This window comes from Schistocerca gregaria, chromosome 8 (genome assembly GCF_023897955.1).
Source record: "Schistocerca gregaria isolate iqSchGreg1 chromosome 8, iqSchGreg1.2, whole genome shotgun sequence".
Taxonomy (NCBI): domain Eukaryota; kingdom Metazoa; phylum Arthropoda; class Insecta; order Orthoptera; family Acrididae; genus Schistocerca; species Schistocerca gregaria.
In genome coordinates, this window is record NC_064927.1 from 86,147,730 (window position 1) to 86,171,211 (window position 23,482).

A 23,482-nucleotide genomic window follows, 5' to 3' on the forward strand; every position below is an offset into this window, starting at 1 on the left:
CCCACACCACCCACCACACAGTTTGGTTCAAATGGCTCTGAGCACTATGGGACTTAATATCAGAAGACATAGTCCCCTAGAACCTAGAACTACTTAAACCTAACTAACCTAAGGACATCACACACATGCATGCCCAAGGCACGATTCGAGCCTGCGACCGTAGCGGTCACGCGGTTCCAGACTGTAGCGCCTAGAACCGACGGGAGAGCTGTTTCACACAAAGGCTGGGAGACTTTTTTTTCGTGAGACCATCTTACATATACATTATATGATCAAAAGTATCCAGACATCTGGCTGAGAATGCCTTACAAGTTCGTGGCGCCCTCCATCGGTCATTCCGGAATGCAACATGGTGTTGGCCCACACTTAGCCTCGATGACAGCTTCCACTCTTGCAGGCATACGTTCAGTCAGGTGCAGGAAGGTTTCTTGGGGAATGGCAGCCTATTCGTCACGGACTGCTGCATTGAGGAGAGGTATCGATGTCGGTCGGTGAGGCCTGGCACATAGTCGGCATTCCAAAACATCCCAAAAGTGTCCTTTTCGATTCACGTCAGGACTCCTTGCAGGCCAGTACTTAACAGGTATGTTATTGTCGTGTAACCACTCCGCCACAGGCCGTGCATTATGAACAGGTGCTCGATCGTATTGAAAGATGCAGTCGGCATCACCGAATTGCTCTTCAACAGTGGGAAGAAAGAAGGTGCTTAAAGAATCAGTGTAGGTCTGTGCTGTGAAATTGCCATGCAAAACAACAAGGGTTCCAAACCCCCTCCATCAAAAAACACGACCACACCATAACACCACCGCCACCGAGTTTTCCTGTTGGCACTGTACACGGTGGCAGATGACGTTCACCGGGCATTAGCCTTACCCACACCCTGCCATCGGATCGCCACGTTGTGTACTGTGATCCGTCACTCCACACAACGGAAGGAAAACGTATGTTTTAAAGGGTATCCGGAGACTTTTGATCACATAATGTAGCTGCGATGTGGTGCCGGCTGCTCCGTTGACAGAAAACTGCGGAAACGGTCGTCGCCAGAAGAATATTGATCATTGACTAACGGAGGACTGAACGCGTTAATTACGTTAATGATACAGATCTTCATTCTAATGAAATGAGTTTTCACTCTGTTTCATAAGGGCTCCCAATTTATTCTTATTTATAGAAGAAATCTGCCGTCACGGGAATTAGGTGGGAGCTGGATAACACGTATATTGATACATCAACGAGAAGAAACTGTCATTCGAGCCGTGACAAGTATTTCAAGAAAAAAATTCTACACGTTACAGATAAAACTTACGTGACTTCTAGCACTCTAGCGACATATAGACACTCGATACTTCATTCACTGCTGCAGTGTGGGCGTCTATTCGAACTATGTTCCGAAACTGCCCTTTATATACAACTTTTATAAACATAAGTAGACTCGCCAATTGTAACATCTACAGGTTTACTTGAGAATGGCTCTTTAACCGAAATAGGTCTGAAGTAAAGAGGAGGCCATAGAAATTAAATTACTTGAAGCTTACTTAGAATTATTCATCAGAGAAACTCATTAATGCGTTTCCTGACAGATTTATTCTGTAGCATTATTGTATTTAAAAAATGACAATGAAACAAAACGTGCCTCTTAACACTGTGATGAAGCGAAGAAAACTGGGCGGCTGGGTACAGAACATCAAATCTCTTGCTATTTACGTAGCATTGTGATGAAAGCAGTTATAGGACGATACTTAAATTCGCAAACGTTTCTTCATTACCACATTCTTTGAGTACAGGCATTTCGACGAGCTTTTAAGTTGAAGTCTGCCACTGAGTTTCTGTGTGTAGATTTCGTTCTCTTCGTAGTTAAAACAAGTTTGACGCATGGATATGTAGAGCCGAACAACAACCCAATAGTAGCTGCATACTTCTTAAGTTGTGAAAATTTATATCCAGGAAATAAAGGTCTGAATGATTAGTTCTGTTATGAAACTTATAGCACAATGTAACACTGTAGCTCTGAAAGTTCTAACTGTACCTCAGTTTACATATTATCAACATCAACTCAAAATCAGTGAATCTGCGCAACACTTTGAAAACTGAAGTGTAGTATACCAGTTTGCTGAAAGAGCAATTTATTTGTAGCATATTCCCTCTGAAAACGAAAATATATTACAGCGAAAACGTGGTGAAAGTTTATATAGACTTTTATGTTTCAGCCCTTGCGTGTTAAATATTTTCGTCAGTCACATAGGTGAACGGTGTTCATTTTTTTTTTTCAATTTTTGTGCCTCCCTTTCAAGTCTTAATAGTTTGAATCAAAGGTATTGTCATGATGCAAATAGAATTTTTTCGTTGTACTCAGAGCTTTGAGAAGCACTTACCATTTGCAACTACCATCGCGCCACGATAACGTACAGCCGTCTTGCACTGACGTGTTGTAAATTGATGTTCGTATGTCTAACCTTAGTTCTGAATTTCCTAACGCGCACGTTTCAATAAAAATGTCTTGTAATCTAGAATGTTTTATAATTAATTTCAAACATTACACTATGATCAGTGATGTGAGCCAACAATATTGTCTAAGATAAAAAATGATACAGTAGCGCTTCTGTTGGAAAGGCGTCAACACGTTAGACATTCGCCCGGAAGTACTGTCCACAGTGTGTCTGTAATAACAGGAACGTCAGAGCGGGAAAAATCGGTGATTAGAGAGCCAGGTCCCTGTAGAGGAATTAACACTACGAATGTCAAAAAATGAACGATCATAATTTGTGAAACTAATGCTGTTTAATTCAACATACCATATGCATATCAGTCAGTAAAAATATTTGTGTGATGACGATTTCATATCGTTTCTTCCATCCAAAATCCTTGATATAGCGATAAGACAGAATCCTCAAATCAATAATTTCATTTATTTAATTACTTTATGCAAACTGCAGCCATGTTTAGCAGAAATAATCAATTTACCACTGCCATTTGGTGTGTTATTTTTGCAACAACCATGAATATATATATATATATATATATATATATATATATATATATATATATATATATAACAAAATTGAATGTACCCATTTACTGGAACATACAGTTAAGAATTTAATGTAATGTGGCTCTGCAGTAGAATGATCATTGCATAAACTCAGCAGCTGAAAGCCATATGTAATTTGCTTCTATGAGAAAATTAAGAAAAATGTATCGATCTTTCATGTAAGGAAATTCAGCCTACAGATCTAACTATTACTAAAATGTTCATGCATGTTGTGCAGCAGCATATGGTGATATGTATGAAATTATCATGCCAGATGCATGTACAAACCTCCATTCGTATTTAAGTATGTATGAACAACATCTCTTGATTGTAACGAAAAATGTGATAGTCTTCAGTATTTGTTTTTTGTATCTTTCTTTATATATCCCACTTTCTGCTAATGTGAACACATAATTACTATCAAAATGGATGAAACATCTCTTGACATGGACTTTGTAGTAACTGATTGGTCCTGTGATACTACAGAAAAACAAAAGAAAAAAATGGTAACCTATTGCCTCAACATATATAACTGATAATAGTGTGTCCATTGATTAGCAGCAACATAAATATTGTTAGATGATTGTTTATGCACTGAAATTGAGTTCACTTTGAATATTTATGTCTATACTAACAATGAAAGCTAAGTTTCAGTTTAATGTTATTACAAAGAATCTCAAAACGTTTTTGACCTATGTACTTGAAATTTTTAAAAGATATTCTAATAAACGTTCAGATACACATGGGCTGTACATTTTTGTAATGTATGTGGCATGTCTTCTATACAACAATATGAAGACAAGTTGTAGTTTAACACTGTTACCAAAAATCACAAAAAATCATTGCAGATTTACTTCATATTTCCACAGGATACTCTAATAAACACACAAAACAACATGTGCTACTTTTTGAACATATATGAAGCACTATAAAACATTTTGCAGACATGGGATATATATTTTAATACGTTTATTAAATAATACATAAATATATATGTAATACATAAAGGTGAAATGTTCACAAAAATCTCGAAAAAAACCCACTAAGAACCATTCAGACAGTCATAGCCTCTATATTTTTAATACATGTAATATATACATAGGAAACATCGTTATCAAAAACCTCAAAGAGTTCTTGAGTAATATACAACAAATTTTTACACAATACTCTCATTGATATAAGCTGTCTATTGATGAAATTCATGTAACACATGAATGTATACACAATATATAATGGGGTTAATGTTGTTACCTAAAGTCTCATAAAGTCTTTGACAGACTTACTTCAGATTTTTACACAATACTCTAATGAACATGCAGACAGACATAGGATATACACATTTGTAACATATGTAACTTATAAATAGATAATTATTGTATAAAGAGGAGACAATGTTACAAAAATCTCGATATGTTCCTGACCGATTAACTTCAAGTTTTTGTGTAGTACACTAACAAAACATTCAGACGAACATTGGGCATATAACCTTTAAGCAATCATGTACATGTATTCTGTTAAAACTGACTGTGAGAGAGAAAATGTTATACTGTGGTTTGGAAATGTGCAGTTCTATTTCCTTTTTTGCAGTCAGTTTTAATAATGATAGCAAGACGTTTGAGTCATTAGATGAATTGTTTTCCCATATATATTATCTTCCTATATATAATCTTTAAAAAAAATTGTATACAGCGATGTGATCATGTTTTCGTCGTCGCAGTCGGTTTTACACAAAGCAAGAAAGTTGTAAGTATGGCTCACTCGCTTATTATTAGAATGTTGTTGTTGTCTTCAGTCCTGAGACTGGTTTGATGCAGCTCTCCATGCTACTCTATCCTGTGCAAGCTGCTTCATCTCCCAGTACCTACTGCAACCTACATCCTTCTGAATCTGCTTAGTGTACTCATCATTATTAGAATATTATTACATAATCTTGGACTTCCAAACTTTTCTTATCATATCCATCTGCAGATTAAAACTGTGTGAAATACTGTCGCTGAAGCTATTACTCTACAGATCAAGCTGCTGGCATGATCTCTCTCACACTCCATGTACCAAAGACCCCAAACCATTTGGTGGTTCGTTTTACATGGCTTTAATTCCCAATTTAGATTTTGTTTTTTATAACAATAAACAAGTCTTAAGGTCAGAGAGATAGAGTAAGAGCACAGAAAGGGGTGTGGGAAATGAACGTATAGAGAGGCAGGGGGAGATGCACAGAGCACACAGTGTGGGGGAGGTGGGAGGAGGGATGTCAAGAAGAGCGGAGAAAGAAGGAGGAGGTGATGTGAGAGGGTGGGATGAATAGGATATGGACAGAGGGAAGGGGTGAGAAGGATATGGCCAGAGACAGGAGGAACTTATGATGAAAGTTCAAGACCGATATATATTTAGCAATAGCAAAGCACTGACAGGTTTCCTAATGCTATATATTTTCGAAAACTTTATTTCAAGCCAAATACTAGCTACTACACGAGATACTGCCAGGAACTGGTGGTGTGGAATGCAAGACATTCTTTGAAAGCAGCGGGATCCCATCGCCAGAAACAGTAAAGCCAAATTTTGCATTTATATTTCAAATTATCAGCTTGTAAACCAAGATGAATCATAAAAATATTGTACAAGTAGTTTTGGCCATCACATGGTACATGTGTGTTTCATTTGAGACAAACATACACAATATTTGAAGCAATTGTTTAGGACAATATGAAGACTTATTATCAATCTCAAATCAGATAATACGAATTTAAAACACATTCACCAAGCACACATAGAAACTGACATGACATTCAATGAATCTAGAACACATTGCTGGAGTAACATGTAGTATGGGTTGTATGGGTTTTTGGTTGTTGATAAAACTAAAAAATTTAATACTGGATAATAAAGACGAGATTTTCTGGATACTTTATGAAAGGATAGTGTTCCAATGGGTAATGGTGCCAGTAGAATGCATACCATGGACAAATCAAAACGAATGTGTACAGGCCTTTGAGCTGAATTATTGAGTATTCTGAGAGATTTAAACAAAATATTTACTAAGTTGATATAAAACATGACATAAGCACTGATTAATTTGTGGAACAAAATAGCACAACTTCTTATGGTAACATATCATGTGTGTAACAGGGCAGCACATCTAACATATACACAGCAAATAAATTGAGGTAATTCTGCGATTATACATTACACTATGGACACATCTGTTCCATATCATGTATTCAATCTGCGAGTGGGGCAATATATACAGAGAATATCTGTTCATATGTTGATACAAAAACTGAAATGACTGATGCAAATCTCAACAGCTATGCTATCAATACTGTAGTCATCAATGTGTGCCCCAGAAAATAAACCACTATAGATCAAATAATTCTTAGGAAAACTGAAACGATTGATGTGAATCTCAGCAGATGTACTACCGATATTACAGTGATCTATGGGTGACCCAAAAACTGTCGTTGTTGTTGTGGTCTTCAGTCCTGAGACTGGTTTGATGCAGCTCTCAGTAAAGCTGCATGCCCTCGGGAAAAGTTACAGCTGTAGTTTCCCCTTGTTTTCAGCCGTTCGCAGTACCACAACAGCAAGGCCGTTTTGTTACAAGGAAAGATCAGTCAATCATGCAGACTGTTGCCCCTGCAACTACTGAAAAGGCTGCTGCCCCTCTTCAGGAACCACCCATTTGTCTGGCCTCTCAACAGATACCCCTCCATTGTGGTTGCACCTACAGTACGGCTATCTGTATCGTTGAGGTACGCAAGCCTCCCCACCAACGGCATGGTCCATGGTTCATGGTTTCCCAAAAACTATACCACTGTAATTCAAACAATCCTTAGGAGCCGCAACAACAATATTGCAGAAATTGCAGCAATTCAAAACTCTCAAGATCCAGAATAGAATAATTGATAGAATCAACATCAATCTTAACGATAAAAACGCTCAAGCAGAATGATATAACAGTTAACTCAAAATTCGGTGAAGTCAAGTGGTAATTCAGTGGGACAGCACCAGGAGGAGGGACCTTTGAAATCATGTTAGATACACCTAAAAAAACTCCTGAGCAACAAAGGAGCAAATAGTATACTACAGCCATATCTGGTGTATAAGAATCTCTCAAGAAGATGCAAAGTTATTAAAGCACATAAGGCTATTCGAGAAAATTGCAATTGCTAAGACTAGGCAGATGGATAGAGGCTAGTCTCTCAAAGAAACTTTTAAGCCTGTTGCAGAAATTTTTTGACAGCTGTTGCAGAAAACAATATCACAAACGGCATCAGCAAAGAAAGTGATATGAAGAAGGAGCAGAATCAGAGTAGAAGAAAAATATATATTGACGATTTCATTTACCATCACAGAAATACCAAACAGACTATATAGGGGCTACTTGGAAGAACTGAATGTATGGGATTGTAAACATGCTGGTTGAAACAAGCACACAATATGGTTTACAGCAAATAATTTAAAAAATACCCAGTGTAGAAGATCTAATATACATAAAAAATTCAAAATATACCAGGTATTTGCAAAAAGAATGGGAAATTTGTGCATATGAATAATGTCCATAAGAAAGCCAATAGATAAACAAAAAGCTCATGCAGTAGGAAATACACACAATAATGTTAGCGGATAACAATGAAGGTGGAATCACCATTGACATACAGTATAAAAATGAACAAAGCATCTCTTGAATACATATAGAAGGTGATTCAGCTCCCACATTCTATACATTTTAAGCAGCACCCTACATATATGTCAGGAACAGTATTCCTGTCATTGCTTTGGGTGACTATTAGCAAACAATATCATAGTGCCAAAAGACAAGTGAATATTTGCCATGCATTAGATGGTGTTTTTGGACCAAGATATACTTATCTTCTGCCAATCGTATATCTCAAGGCCAATCCTTACTTTCATCTTTTACAGTGTGATTCTGTTTGCTAACAATCGACCAGAGCTCTAAGAGTCAACTTGTACCGATTATGTAGCTGTTGCCATCCTTATACAGACATAATGAGAGTGAAGTAAAATGGATTGGTAGGGACAACTGGTTCACACTGCGTATACAACGACTATCCTAACGGAATAGGAGAACGATTCTGACTGACAACAGCATCCAACACCAATACAAACGAAATCAAATCAATCATTTCAGAGTTCAGTGAAAGATGCATGATCAAATAATAGTTTGGAGAGATTAGATTAAAAATTTCACAAACCAAAATGCAAGACATTTCTGTGCAGCATGTAATAAAATTGATTTGACAGCAAGCATATCTTGTAGATATGAAGCAATATCCAGTAAAAAACATAGAGGTTTAAATTAAATTTCAATGGTTATCGATATAGATTCCAATTTTGGCTGGGCAATACCTGTACAAGGAAAGATGAGGTAGGCAGCTGCGTAGGCAAAGGAGCAATTGCTGAAGATAGGAATAAATCGCTGTCCAGACAACCTTCAAACTGGAGACCATGGTGACTTTTATAATAGATGTTTTTGCACTGTGATAGAGTCATGTGGCATACACCAATATTCCAAGTACCTGCAGATGAAATCATTTATATTAATGTATGTTTGAGCAGAACGATAAAATGTGGATGTGTATCATTAATCTTCATAGAACATGCTAATGGATGTAATGAACAAAGGAAATAATGGAATTGTATAACTGAACCATACAGTCAGCAATAAAAATAAAACGGATTGTCATATTTAATAATGGGCGTCTAAATACTGTATAAAGCCATGTGTAAATAATGAATCTACAGAAAGAGAAATGTAATGCACGTGAGTTAGTTCATGTTTCAAAATACATGTCTCATTTGTGAAATTGTGCCCACCTACTTGTGTTTATAGTGTATGTTCACGACGGAGAGTAGTGTGCTGTGTATAAAATAGTGATGTCATAGCATTTTCCACAAATAAAATAACATAGTGGGATAATTTAATGGTATATTCGGTAATTTGTGTGTGGCAGAGTACTGAATCGCGACGACAGACTCTATCACTGATGTTATGGTGAAGACCAATGTCCTGTGGTCCCACTCCGGCTGTGATAACACCACCTTCGTTCTTCTGTGTGTGTTTTCGATCTCTGTCAGCACTTCATATTCCTCATCCAGTGCTGGATCCACCATTGCTCTTTGTCTCCCACTGGGGTTAACTTATATGTGCAGGCAGACAAAACAAATGAAGCGATTCTCATTTGATTTCACTGGATAGGATAACCTATCACCTATCCCCTTCCCCAGTATACGCTGTTACCCCTATTTTTGCTATAATACACAGCTATCATTGGAGAGGGAATTGCGTGGAGTCGGAAGGAAAAATGGTGACACTTGGGGGGGGGGGATGTAAAGTCCAGGAGGTGACCTACATTATAAATCCATTGATCACAGAAACTAGGTTAACTCTCGACATCCTTTATAATATACTATGGTCTGTTTCTACATTTCAACTTTCCCTCCTCTCTGATAATCGAGGAAATCTACAGAAGATGTAAAATCCGGAATAACCAATGCTGCAGTTGAGTAGCCGTGTTTTTTTGTCTTTGAGTATAGGCTGTTATACAAGAAGTACATAGGTAGTGTACAGGGATTGCACAAATAATTAAGAGTTCGGTGAGAGGTACAGATGTGCCAGAGCTACCTGCGGAGAGGCGAGACCCAAAAATTCAGAACTCTCCATCACTCGTCGTAAATCTTCTGCCAATGATTCAGCGCACCTATTAGTGATGTCGAAAGAACATGTAGTTCATATAGTCTAGGACCCCTCCCCTCCTCCTGCCTCTTGAGATGGTGTCAAGTGGCTAACCAACAGTGACGGAATTCCGAGAACACCAGGGAACTACTGTAACTGCGGTTGTCTCACTCGGCTCATCAAAGCGAGGGAGACTTCCGTGCCTCATTTGGTATAAATACCTCTAACAATTGATGCTTTTACCCTGTTTGGTAGGAGCGGTACTGGTTGTCTTCTTCTGTCGATGTGGGGGCCCGTACTGAAGTGCCATTGTCCACTATCCCTAAGTCCAGTAGACTTTCAACTTATGACCAGTGGAAACCAGAAACCACATGTTTGCAGCGGACCTAATACAACTGCGTCACTGGAAACCTTGAAGTTAACAGCACAGTCCCATCGTTTTTAAGGTCTTCAGCAGCTTTGGTCCAATAGCTATTTTCTGGGCCATTTTTACATTGCCTAATCAGAAAATGAAAAACATTCTAAAGCCTGAGTAACCAAGTTTTGTAGCGCAGATATGCGGGAGGGTCAATGAGGTTATGAAAGGCACTGACACGCATGTGGAGTTACTAGGCTTTTCTGTTGAGCATTCATGGCGTGAACAGCCTGATCGCGATGGTCCCACAGATTCTTCATTAGGTTTGTGACTGGGGAGTTTGGTAACAGGTCGAATTGTCCTGCTGGGCGATGTCAATGTGCTGAGGAGTAATGAGACTGTTTAAAGGGGTGGAGATGTCCCCAAGGATCAGACAATTGTCGCAGGGCCGCACCGGCCAACGACCATCTGTCGAATGTAGTGTAAAACGTGACTCATCTGGAAAGACCATCGTCGTGAGCACTGAGCCAATCAACCTCCCGACGCACCAGGTTGCAGATACCGAACTGGGAAAACACTGCGTCCAGTTGTCCGTAACTACCGGCTGCATATCCTCGTTTGACAGGCATCTTCTTTAGGGGACTGAAAGTGTGAAAAACGCATGGGGAGACATCAGGACTCTAGTATGGATGCTCAAGTGTCTCTCACAAGAGTTGGCGGAACTTGTGCTTCACGACATTTGCGATACTGGGACGTGTGTTATGATGACGCAGCAGCAGCTCCCCTCGCCGCTGATGTCCCGGATGATTCACCTAAGTTGCAAACTGCAGACGTTGTTTACATTCTTCATTCTCATACGGACGTGTACTGGTGTTCGTCCTTCGGCGGCCAAGAACAGAATAGCAGCACATTTGTCCTGTCTGGATGCATTTGATAATAGCTTCGCCATTGTTCGCGTTCCAACAGTTAACTGACGCACATCTGAAATACACGAATATCACACTTATCGCTGGTCTACATATTGACAAACGTGTGCTGGTATATAATTCGCGCTACGTTGCATCTGTGTGTTTACTAAACACCTTTTTCCAAAGCTGTTTCACAGAGGAAGACCGCACTGCAGTTCTCTAAATCCTCGCACAAACGAAAAGATGGCTGACATCGATATAAGTGTCCAAGGAATAGAAAAGCAACTGAAATCACTCAACAGAGGAAAGTCCACTGGACCTGACGGGATACCAATCCGATTCTACAGAAGAGTACGCGAAAGAACTTGCCCCCTTCTAACAGCCGTGTACCGCAAGTCTCTAGAGGAACGGAAGGTTCCAAAAGATTGGAAAAGAGTACAGGTAGTCCCAGTCTTCAAGAAGGGTCGTCGAGCAGATCCGCAAAACTATAGACCTATATCTGTGACGTCAAATGTTGTAGAATTTTAGAACATGTTTTTTGCTCGAATATCATGTCGTTTCTGGATTCTGGAAACAGGGATTGTGTGAGACCCAACTCGCTTTATTTGTTCATGAGACCCAGAAAATATTAGATGCAGGCTCCCAGGTAGATGGCATTTTCCTTGACATCCGGAAGGCGTTCGATACAGTTCCGCACTCTCGCCTGATAAACAAAGTAAGAGCCTACGTAATATCAGACCAGCTGTGTGGCTGGATTGAAGAGTTTTTAGCAAACAGGATACAGCGTGTTGTTATCAATAGAGAGACGTCTACAGACGTTAAAGTGACCTCTGGCGTGCCACAGGGGAGTGTTATGGGCCATTGATTTTCACAATATATATAAATGACCTAGTAGATACTGTCGGAAGTTCCATGCGGCTTTTCGCCGATGATGCTGTAGTATACAGAGAAGTTGCACCATTAGAAAATTGTAGCGAAATGCAGGAAGATCTGCAGCGGATAGGCACTTGGTGCAGGGAGTGCCAACTGACCCTTTAACACACACAAATTTAATGTATTGCGAATACATAGAAAGAAGGATCCTTTATTGTATGATTATATGATAGACGAACAAACACTGGTAGCAGTTACTTCTGTAAAATATCTGGGAGTATGCGTGCGGAACGATTTGAAGTGGAATGATCATATAGAATTAATTGTTGGTAAGTCGGGTGCCAGGTTGAGATTCATTGGGAGAGTCCTTAGAAAATGTAGTCCATCAACAAAGGAGGTGGCTTACAAAACACTTGTTCGACCTATACTTGAGTATTGCTCGTCAGTGTGGGATCGGTACCAGATCGGGTTGACGGAGGAGATAGAGAAGATTCAAAGAAGAGCGGCGCATTTCGTCACAGGGTTATTTGGTAACCGTGATAGCGTTACGGAGATGTTTAGCAAAATCAAGTGGCAGACTCTGCAAGAGAGGCGCTCTGCATCGCGGTGTAGCTTGCTGTCCAGGTTTCGAGAGGGTTCGTTTCTGGATGAGGTATCGAATATATGGCTTCCCCCTACTTATACCTCCCGAGGAGATCACGAATGTAAAATTAGAGAGATTCGAGCGCGCACGGAGGCTTTCAGTCAGTCGTTCTTCCCGCGAGCCATACGCGACTGGAACAGAAAACGGAGATAATGACAGTGGCACGTAAAGTGCCCTCCGCCACACGCCGTTGGGTGGCTTGCGGAGTATAAATGTAGATGTAGATGTTGCAACAACCTCCTTAAATTAAACTTTCTGACAGCCCCTTATACGTTCTAATCTAGGAAATATCTGGTAACTGTGAAAGAGTGCAAATTTCGGCTCATCTTTTCGACTTCGACCACTTTGAAGGTATGGAAGTCGAAATTATAGTAAGTAACATGGAATATGAATGAAAAAGACTCCCTTGCTTCAGTTTCTTACTGTTTTAAGATTCTTTAAGTTTTTCGTAGAGAATGTAATTAATATATCAAATACACTCCTGGAAATTGAAATAAGAACACCGTGAATTCACTGTCCCAGGAAGGGGAAACTTTATTGACACATTACTAGGGTCAGATACATCACATGATCACACTGACAGCACCACAGGCACATAGACACAGGCAACAGAGCATGCACAATGTCGGCACTAGTACAGTGTATATCCACCTTTCGCAGCAATGCAGGCTGCTATTCTCCCATGGAGACGATCGTAGAGATGCTGGATGTAGTCCTGTGGAAAGGCTTGCCATGCCATTTCCACCTGGCGCCTCAGTTGGACCAGCGTTCGTGCTGGACGTGTAGACCGCGTGAGACGGCGCTTCATCCAGTCCCAAACATGCTCAATGGGGGACAGATCCGGAGATCTTGCTGGCCAGGGTAGTTGACTTACACCTTCTAGAGCACGTTGGATGGCACGGGATACATGCGGACGCGCATTGTCCTGTTGGAACAGCAAGTTCCCTTGCCGGTCTAGGAATGGTAGAACGATGGGTTCGATGACGGTTTGGATGTACCGTGCACTATTCAGTGTCCCCTCTACGATCACCAGAGGTGTACGGCCAGTGTAGGAGATCGCTCCCCACACCATGATGCCGGGTGTTGGCCCTGTGTGCCTCGGTCTTATGCAGTCCTGATAGTGGCGCTCACCTGCACGGCGCCAAACACGCATACGACCATTATTGGCACCAAGGCAGAAGCGACTCTCATCGCTGAAGACGACACGTCTTCATTCGTCCCTCCATTCACGCCTGTCGCGACACCCCTGGAGGCGGGCTGCACGATGTTGGGGTGTGAGAGGAAGACGCCCTAACGGTGTGCGGGACCGTAGCCCAGCTTCATGGAGACAGTTGCGAATGGTCCTCGCCGATACCCCAGGAGCAACAGTGTCCCTAATTTGCTGGGAAGTGGCGGGGCGGTCCCCTACGGCACTGCGTAGGATCCTACGGTCTTGGCGTGCATCTGTGCGTCGCTGCGGTCCGGTCCCAGGTCGACGGGCACGTGCACCTTCCGCCGACCACTGGCGACAACATCGATGTACTGTGGAGACCTCACGCCCCACGTGTTGAGCAATTCGGCGGTACGTCCACCCGGCCTCCCGCATGTCCACTATACGCCCTCGCTCAAAGTCCGTCAACTGCACATTCGGTTCACGTCCACGCTGTCGCGGCATGCTACCAGTGTTAAAGACTGCGATGGAGCTCCGTATGCCACAGCAAACTGGCTGACACTGACGGCGGCGGTGCACAAATGCTGCGCAGCTAGCGCCATTCGACGGCCAACATCGCGGTTCCTGGTGTGTCCGCTGTGCCGTGCGTGTGATCATTGCTTGTACAGCCCTCTCGCAGTGTCCGGAGCAAGTATGGTGGGTCTGACACACCGGTGTCAATGTGTTCTTTTTTCTATTTCCAGGAGTGTATTTTTGGTTTTTTTGTTAATGTGTGGTAAGAATATCAAATGGTTTTCATAATTACCAGTTGGTAAACGGTGAATAAGGAGGGTGATAATTATTGAATTGTATCCAATAAAATCGTGATAACTGTTTGCATTAGGACATTCAAACTGCACGGTTGGCCGCGGGGCATGATGGGTATTAGTATGCTGTGTATGGTTTGATTTAGCGACGAAGCTTGTTTTTATTTGGACGGGTTCGTCAATAAACAAAATGCGCATTTGGGGAACTGAGAACCCGCATTTCGCTATCGAGAAGTCTCTTCACCCTCAACGGGTGACTGTGTGGTGTGCAATGTCCAGTCAGGGAATAATCGGTGCGCTATTCCTTGATGTACGACGACTATCGAACGGTACATGAATGTCTTGGAAGATGATATCATACCCATCATCTAAAGTAACCCTGATTTCGACAATAGGTGGTTCATGCAAGGAGGAGGTCGCTCCGTCGAAGCAGGAGAGTGTTTAATGTCCTGGAGTGCCCAGAGGCCACTGCCATTGGCCTTGATTGGCCGCCAAATTCTCTGGATCTGAACACATGCGACTCTTTCTTGTGGGGTTATATTAAAGACCATGTGTACAGCAATAACTCTAGAACCACTTCAGCGGGTCGTGCAGAACTTCACTATTCGTCTGCGCCACATTATCGCCAATGACGACAGGTATATCTGTGATACCCTAAATCCGAATATCTATAGTGAAGTTTACACGTTGAATAAAGTGTGTGCACACCGCGGTTCGCAACTAACTTATGTTTTTTTTTCGTATACTTCAATAATTGTCACCCAATATATCTGACAATACGAAAAACAGTCTGATCGTAAGTGAATTCAGATGTATTCGAATGTCCGATCTTGAGCCCTCCATATCTTTACTGCAAACGAAACCGTGATTCGCTTCAACTGAATGGGGAGATTCGCATGGCATCATTGGTATAAAGGATGTCAGAGACACGCCTCTAGTTGCCGATTCTGTGAGGATAGGAGCTTCGATGATGTTACTTCTGACTGTTTGTAATCTGTGAACAAATACAACTACAAAGTTTCGGACGAGGCAGGTAGGTATCGATTTTTTTGTTTTTTGTTTTTTTTTAAATCTTTCATTACACCTCTGAAGGAAATGGTCAGTTGCGGGAGAGCATAACGTTTTTCAGCCAACAGTTGTAGTTTGTGCTGTTATGACAATATTTGTTTAGGGCAGTCGGGTGCTTATTTAATTTTATAGAATTTTGAATTCCATTTGGATCGATGGTTGAGAGGAAGATGTTGGTCATTTCCTTCGTTCCAGATTTCAGCCTTGTCTTACGGGCGAGGGAAAACCTCTCAGTCGAAATAACCCCACCTGGGATTATTTGCCTATTGTTCGGTTAATATACAGGGTGATACACAAAGATACGAAAATATTGTAATATGTTATTCTACAAGTAAAACTAAAGAAAAAAATTCATATAAACATAGCTCCGCAAATGTTTAGTTACGGAGTTACCGCTAATAAAAGATTTTGCCTGAAATTTAGCAACTTCACTAATATGAGGCTACGCAAAGCTATACGAGGTTAAAGTAAAGCCCGATTTACATTTATTTTATTGTTGTTGGTCTGATGAATCTAAACATGTCCTTGTCGTGTATCTGCAGTAGTTTTCCAAAAGACCTAGAGAAGCAAAGATTATTATATAAGTAAATTCGTTTACTTTCTATTAAGAATGTAGAAACGTTTATATCATTGTTGGCAACTGTTATCGACTTGTTTCAGTCGTTACCTAATCTTGAAAGGGGTTAGTTTTCTGAATTGCTCAGAGAAATAACATAATAACAACAGAGTATTTATGTCAAATCACATGGTATCAGTTGTAGTTTGTAGAAATATGCAGATCATCTCACACATTCATACAGTATTACTAAACGTTATTACCATCATTTTTCGAAAATTAAATTCTCTACAACCTCTGTTGAAAACTTTGTGCTGATGTCTGGAATTTAAAATAAATTGGGGCAAGTAGTTAATAAATTAAAAATTTTACGAAATTACTTCTTTGCTTTTCTGGATGTTTTGAAAAATTACTGCAGATAAACGTCTGGGGCATATTTTATTAGATTCACCAGATCAATAAGAACAAAATAAATGGAAATCGTGCTTTACTTTAACCTCGTTCAGTTTTGCGATGGCTTCATATTAGCTAAGTTGCTACATTTCAGACAAAATATTTTATCAGCGGTAATTCCGTAGCTAAACATTTGCGGACGAATGTTTATATGAACTTTTTTTAGTTTTACTTGTAGAATTAAATATTAAAATATTTCCACACCTTCGTGAATCACCCTGAATATCCTCATATTATCTCAGTGGTCTTGCTAATGTTATACCGTGATCTTGGCGTTTTACGTATGCGGAAAATTTCCGTCTAACTCAGAAGAAGAAGAAAAACTTGAAAATCTAGTCGATATAGGAATATTGTCTTCTTATATGGGAGTCGTCTGAAGTAATTTTGCTCAGTAAGTTGTTCTTTCTATATCAACTTGCTACATCGTCCCAAATCCTTGTAAGTGTTCGTAGTCTGTTGACAGTTTCAATGATTTCTTGGTTTTCCAAAGGTTTCTGTTGGAATACATTGGATACCGCTTCGCGAACAATATCCGGAGGAAACGCAGATTGAATTTTGGAAAATTAAACGTTGTTGGATAGTGCTGCAAGAGTATTTTTGTAATTCCATTGTTACGTAGTCCACTGAGCCCGAATTAGGTGATTTGTTCTTTTCTTCTGTCTAGCATGTGTTTCGTGAAGGAAGTTTGTTGGAAAGTCACTGTGTAGAGCTCCAGCTGTTCCAAGCATCCTCCGGTTCTTTTCGTTTGATTAAATGACATACACTACGCTTGGAATGCATATTCGAGAACGGGTGGGACAAAAGTTTTGTATGTAAGAAGGGTAACTAGTTCATCCATACAGATTATAAGATATTTGACGTTTGGTTGTGGAGTAATTTCTTGACCCCAAAGCCGAATGTTGAGTTTGTTGGCAATTAGTATGATTTATATGTCTGAATAGGATAAGTTGACATTTGATTGAATTAGGTTGGGTTCTCCATTTTCTAAGTCAGGTTTCAAGTTTGCTAATGTACCTGTTGGCTTATTCAGTGATTGCTTTGCCGGTGGGTTACATGGCACCAGTAACTACTGTCATCTGCGAACAGAAATATGTCTTCGGTCACATCTGATTCTAAGTTCAAGACTTCTACTACTCCTCCAGTTACTCCTAATAATGGATAACTTACGTAAAACATTCTTAATAGACAGGTTTCATCATAAACCGACTACAAGAAAGAAAACAAAACATTTCACTGTGTACATTTCTAGTTTAAAATTATATGTAATGATAAATTAAAGTTTTATGCAGAGCAGTATATGTATACTTTAGGACTGTTGGTATTTTTCATAATATCGAGAATCATGTCATTTAGAATTTTGTTCATCAACTACAGCAACTATTTTTGAAGAATATCAGTGTGAAGAAACATGAAACTAGTAGGATTGAAAGTTGTTTTTTGAAGAAACTGGTGTGCTATCTTCACATCGGAAATCTTGTTACTCCAATCACACCGCCACAGCTCAGTGCAATCGGAGAACTTCCTTAGTAATGCCTATACTTGTTCACACAGTCAAAGAGAGAGACTAGACATGACGAAAACTCACGAAGTGGTAAGATTCCTTCGCAAAGTGCTGTTCTAACTTTCAAAAGAACAGTTTGAAATATTTACCGAAAATATCGAAAAAATATAACATAAAAAACTTACCGGTGCTGGTTATTGTATGTTCGATATCGATGTATCGATATCTGTTGGAGTAATGACATATCGAATACATCATATTTTATCTACAGTCAGTATACGGAAAAAATATACCGTATATGGGAGAACCAAGTTATCAAAAGGATTTAGATGTTCTGAAACATTAGTTAAAACCTACTGCGGGAAAGGACTGTAAACTGCACAGCTTGACAGCAAAGCACACCGCAGCATTTCTTTCCTCGCAGACGGTTTTAAGACTAAACTTGTACGTTCTTGTTTAGTATGACCGTCAAGATGTTTATTACAACATCATGTGAAAATCTGAAGTAAATCAAGAAGTTTTCGAGGTTTTTGCTACTAAAGTTTCCCCTTTACATGTAGTTATTGTTGTTGTGTTCTTCAGTCTAGGGACTGGCTTGATGAAGCCATCCATGCTACTCTACCCTCTGAAAGCTTCTTCATCTCCAAGTAACTACTGCAACCTAGATCCTTCTGAATCTGCTTAGTGTATTCATCTCTTGGTATTCCTCTGTGGTTTTTATCCTCCATGCTGCATTCCAATACTAAACTGGTGATCCCTTGATGCCTCAGAACATGTCCTGCCAACCGATCCCTTCATCTAGTCAACTTGTGCCACAAATACCTCTTCTTCCAAATTCCGTTCAGCATCTGCTCATTAGTTATGTGATCTACCCATTTAATATTCAGCATCCTTCTGTAGCACCACATTTCGAAAGCTTCTATTCTCTTCTTGTCTAAACTAATTATCGTCACTTTCATACATTCCATACAAATACTTCCAGATAAAACTTCCTTACGCTTAAATCTACACTCTACATCTACATCTACATGACTACTCTGCAATTCACATTTAAGTGCTTGGCAGAGGGTTCATCGAACCACAATCATACTATCTCTCTACTATTCCACTCCCGAATAGCGAGCGGGAAAAACGAACAAGTAAACCTTTCTGTTCGAGCTCTGATTTCTCTTATTTTATTTTGATGATCATTCCTACCTATGTAGGTAGGGCTCAACAAAATATTTTCGCATTCGGAAGAGAAAGTTGGTGACTGAAATTTCGTAAAAAGGTCTCGCCGCGACGAAAAAGTCTATGCTGTAACGACTTCCATCCCAACTCGTGTATCATATCTGCCTCACTCTCTCCCCTGTAACGTGATAATACAAAACGAGCTGCGCTTTTTTGCACCCTTTCGATGTCCTCCGTCAATACCACCTGGTAAGGATCCCACACCGCGCAGCAATATTCTAACAGAGGACGAACGAATGTAGTGTAAGCTGTCTCTTTAGTGGACTTGTTGCATCTTCTAAGTGTCCTGCCAATGAAACGCAACCTTTGGCTCGCCTTCCCGACAGTATTATCTATGTGGTCCTTCCAACTGAAGTTGTTCGTAATTTTAACACCCAGGTACTTAGTTGAATTGACAGCCTTGAGAATTGTACTATTTATCGAGTAATCGAATTCCAACGGATTTCTTTTGGAACTCATGTGGATCATCTCACACTTTTCGTTATTTAGCGTCAACTGCCACTTGACACACCATACAGCAATCTTTTCTAAATCGCTTTGCACTCGATGTTAACAAATTTCTCTTCATTAGAAACGCTGTCCTTGCCATTGCTAGTATATATTTTTGTAGATGAGTTTTGCTCCCCAAATAGCAAAACTCATCTACAACTTTAAGCGTTTCATTTCCGGGTGTAATTCCCTCAGAATCGCCTTTAGATACTAGTATAAATTAGCTGTTGTAATTCAAAACATAACTTACACATGTCAACTCACGCTAAGGATAACGGACTGTGAGAAGAGAGAACGTATTGTGTGTGTCCTGAAGAGACAGTTCTGCTGTGATGCCGATGCCCTAAACAGATCAGATCTCGCATCATGCGATTACCACATTTTTAACATGTTCAGAGAACATCTGGAGGGAAAGGGATTTCCTAGGAATGTTAACAAAGCTGTTCTCTCACAACTCCGTGACCGAGAAGTGGGTTTCTGTTGTTTAGGAAATGAACAATCGTCAACTTCCTTTACATAGATTTGGAGACGATGCTGAAAAATAGTCACTCGGGAGAGTAGGGCAATATTCAGTGAAAGTCATTTTGCCTGTGGCTATAGTGAGGTAAAATTTTAAAGTTGGTATTCCGTAGCAATTTTTCCTAGTATAGCGCACATTTTTCCCATATTTTACATTTATGGAAACTCCTCTCACAATACGAGAAATGGAGAAATTTCTAACCGAGTCTTACTGAAATTATTCTGCAGCGCAAGTAACAAGGCATCCGTCTGCAATGCAGGCAGCGTCAGAAATGCCGTGACGCTCATTTCGTTTTCGCAGCAAGCAGTACCGAAGCAAGAGCTTGCAAAGCGGACAGATTCGGCTGCCTGCTACGGCTTGCAGTGCACGCGCGCACGGAAACGGGAAAACAAACGAGGAACAGCAACAATATTTTGCGAGCCAATAAGACGTTGGCACCGAGTGCGCTGCCTCATTGTGTATGCGCTGGACCCAGCTCATCGCCTCCCGCCCCTCCTTCCCCCCAAACCCCACCTTCAACAACGCTCCATTCCCTGCTCTCTCTCGGCAGGCGCTGGCACAGTAGACGCCTCTGCTGGAGAACCCAGTGTCTCGAGGCGTGTTGAACTCCACCAGCAATGAGAGCCGCTCCAGGCGAGAGACGCCCCTGTGCAAATTCGCTAGACCACTAGAGAACATGGTCCGTGGACACTTAATGGGTCTATATACACGGTTGTCCATAAGTGTGTCGTACTATGTCCGTTGCTGTGAAGTACTGCCATTCCTGGAAGAGCAAGTCATATTCCTCCAAAACTGGGTACAATTTTATTTCCCGAGTCAGACAAATGTTTAAACCTGTTTCGTAACTTATACCAAACTTTCTCGCTGACAACTGCTTCTTCCTGCTTTGCTGAAACTTTTTCTCACATTGGACCACTTCTTCAGTCCGCCTCCCCCAACCTCCCCCCTCTACTAGGCAATATGAGTCCACGGGGAATATCTATAGCTCCCTGACCAAAATTATCAACTTAGACCTATACTCGAATCTTCTTCCTTACTGCTTCTGCTTTACATTTGCTTCCTTTTACATGAATTTGCAAACCGGTCGAGAACATCGTTCTGGCTGAGCGGATCAAGCAAGAAGTGCGATCTTGGCAGTGTCGGACTTTTGCCATCAATCCGGAGAACATTCAACGTCTATCTTCAGGAGTTCTGGGAAGCGGTGTGATGGAAAATCTTTTTTTGGTTTGTGTGTATTTCACTACGGCTGTAGTCATGGCAGTGTCTGTTCCTTTGGATATGCGTGCCTAATTGTCGCTCGCCAGAGAATTGCAGTAGAAAATAAGCATAGCAGCCAGGCTTACTTTAGTGTTAAAGCGTTCGCACCGTTATGCGGCAACTATCAGCAAACGATGCGTCAGTGCAGATTCAACGGTAAACTCTGACGCGTAGCTGACACCAATCTGTGCTGTAGTTGCCCCTTAAACCTCCGTTAATTCCCATCACTCTCACTCTCGCTGATGATGGGTGTCATCCACAAAACAAACAGTGCGTTTGAACACTTTGAACGGTGTTTATGAACGATTTGAGGGTTGTTTTGTTTAAACCTGAATATAATACACAATTGATACAGAAATGCAGGAAAGCATACACTAGCTGATATATACTTTCGGCAACTGTTCTTATATAGCTCCAGCGCCACTCTGATAGCAGCCAACTTCTCGTTCCCTCTGTGAAAATCTCTATCCAGGACACTATCAGAGCTCCGACATCTCAGGTGCAAGCTAAATCGGTTTTCATTCATGCATAAGTCAGTTGGCCCTTTCAGTTATCCTACACGTTCCGTAAACTCTTTCTAGAATCTCTCCGAGATCCACACACAGACATTACGATCGAAGGAAAAATCTGATCTTTATTACATCTGTTTCATTAGTACTGTTTTCTGCAGAAGAGTTACCACGAACTTCATTCATGTTAATATTAGTGCATGCTTCAATAACAGGCATTAAAAATGGCTCTGAGCACTATGGGACTTAACAGCTGTGGTCATCAGTCCCCTAGAACCTAGAACTACTTAAACCGAACTAACCTAAGGACATGACACACATCCATGCCCGAGGCAGGATTCGAACCTGCGACCGTAGCAGTCGCACGGTTCCGGACTGCGCGCCTAGAACCGCGAGACCACCGCGGCCGGCATCTAGCCCTTTATTGTTGGATCACTACCGGTATCGTGGTGTTTTCTGACGGGCAACGAATGTTGGGTACAAAGAGCTTTTCAGCTCCAATGGTTTAGTTATGTGAGTACTAATATTTTAATATTCTAGTGTAAAGGTTTTTAATAGCTTTCAAATATTTTTATTAAATCTTAAAATATTTTATCATACCAGTGTATATCTCAGGACTCTTATTGCTTCTGGGTTTATTGCTGTACAGATGATCACCTGAAGATCACCGGTAGTGATCCAATAATAAAGGAATAAATACAGCTGAACTGGTTATTAATACCCAAGGTGACTGCTCATAGGTGTGGTTGCCCTACTTACAAGCATTTATGCGATGGGTAATATGTTTGCATCCGAAAATAACTTCGAAATATCTATTTCTTTGTTACATGAGTTTCAGTTTTGGATTGAGTATAATGGATAATAATATTACAAGGTCTCGTTGTAGCTTTGGTAACATATTTGCTCGATTTACGTATTCCATCTTTTCCGTAAAGAAATATGTCATCCTGAAATCTTCCTCTGATTCATATTCGTCATTTTCCAACACTTGTTGCTCTGTTCCTGAATCACGACCACTCTATCCTCGTTATCTATCACTGTCAGGTTGTTCATCACTCATCTCATGGAAACATTCTAGCCATACATCAGGGGCGCAGCTAAATCCTGTACAACCTTTTTTTTTTACCTTCCACATTTATTCCACAAACTGAAAGTATACAGAATATCTAGTTTTCTCAGATAAGTACTTTGGATAAAAAGCGAATTAACTGTAACTGCTTATCACACGCCTATAATTACGCACATGAACGTCAGAATGAGTCTCAGAAAGCAGTAAAATAACATACACTGACTTTGTTTCAGAAGGCAGCAGTAATGCTCGCGCAGATCAGCAGTGTCCTCCAATCTTTAATAACATTTCATAAAGTGTGTAACGCTGCGTAACTACATGGTGGCAAATTTTGAGCTACATGAAATAAAATCGTCATAACTTCTGAACGATT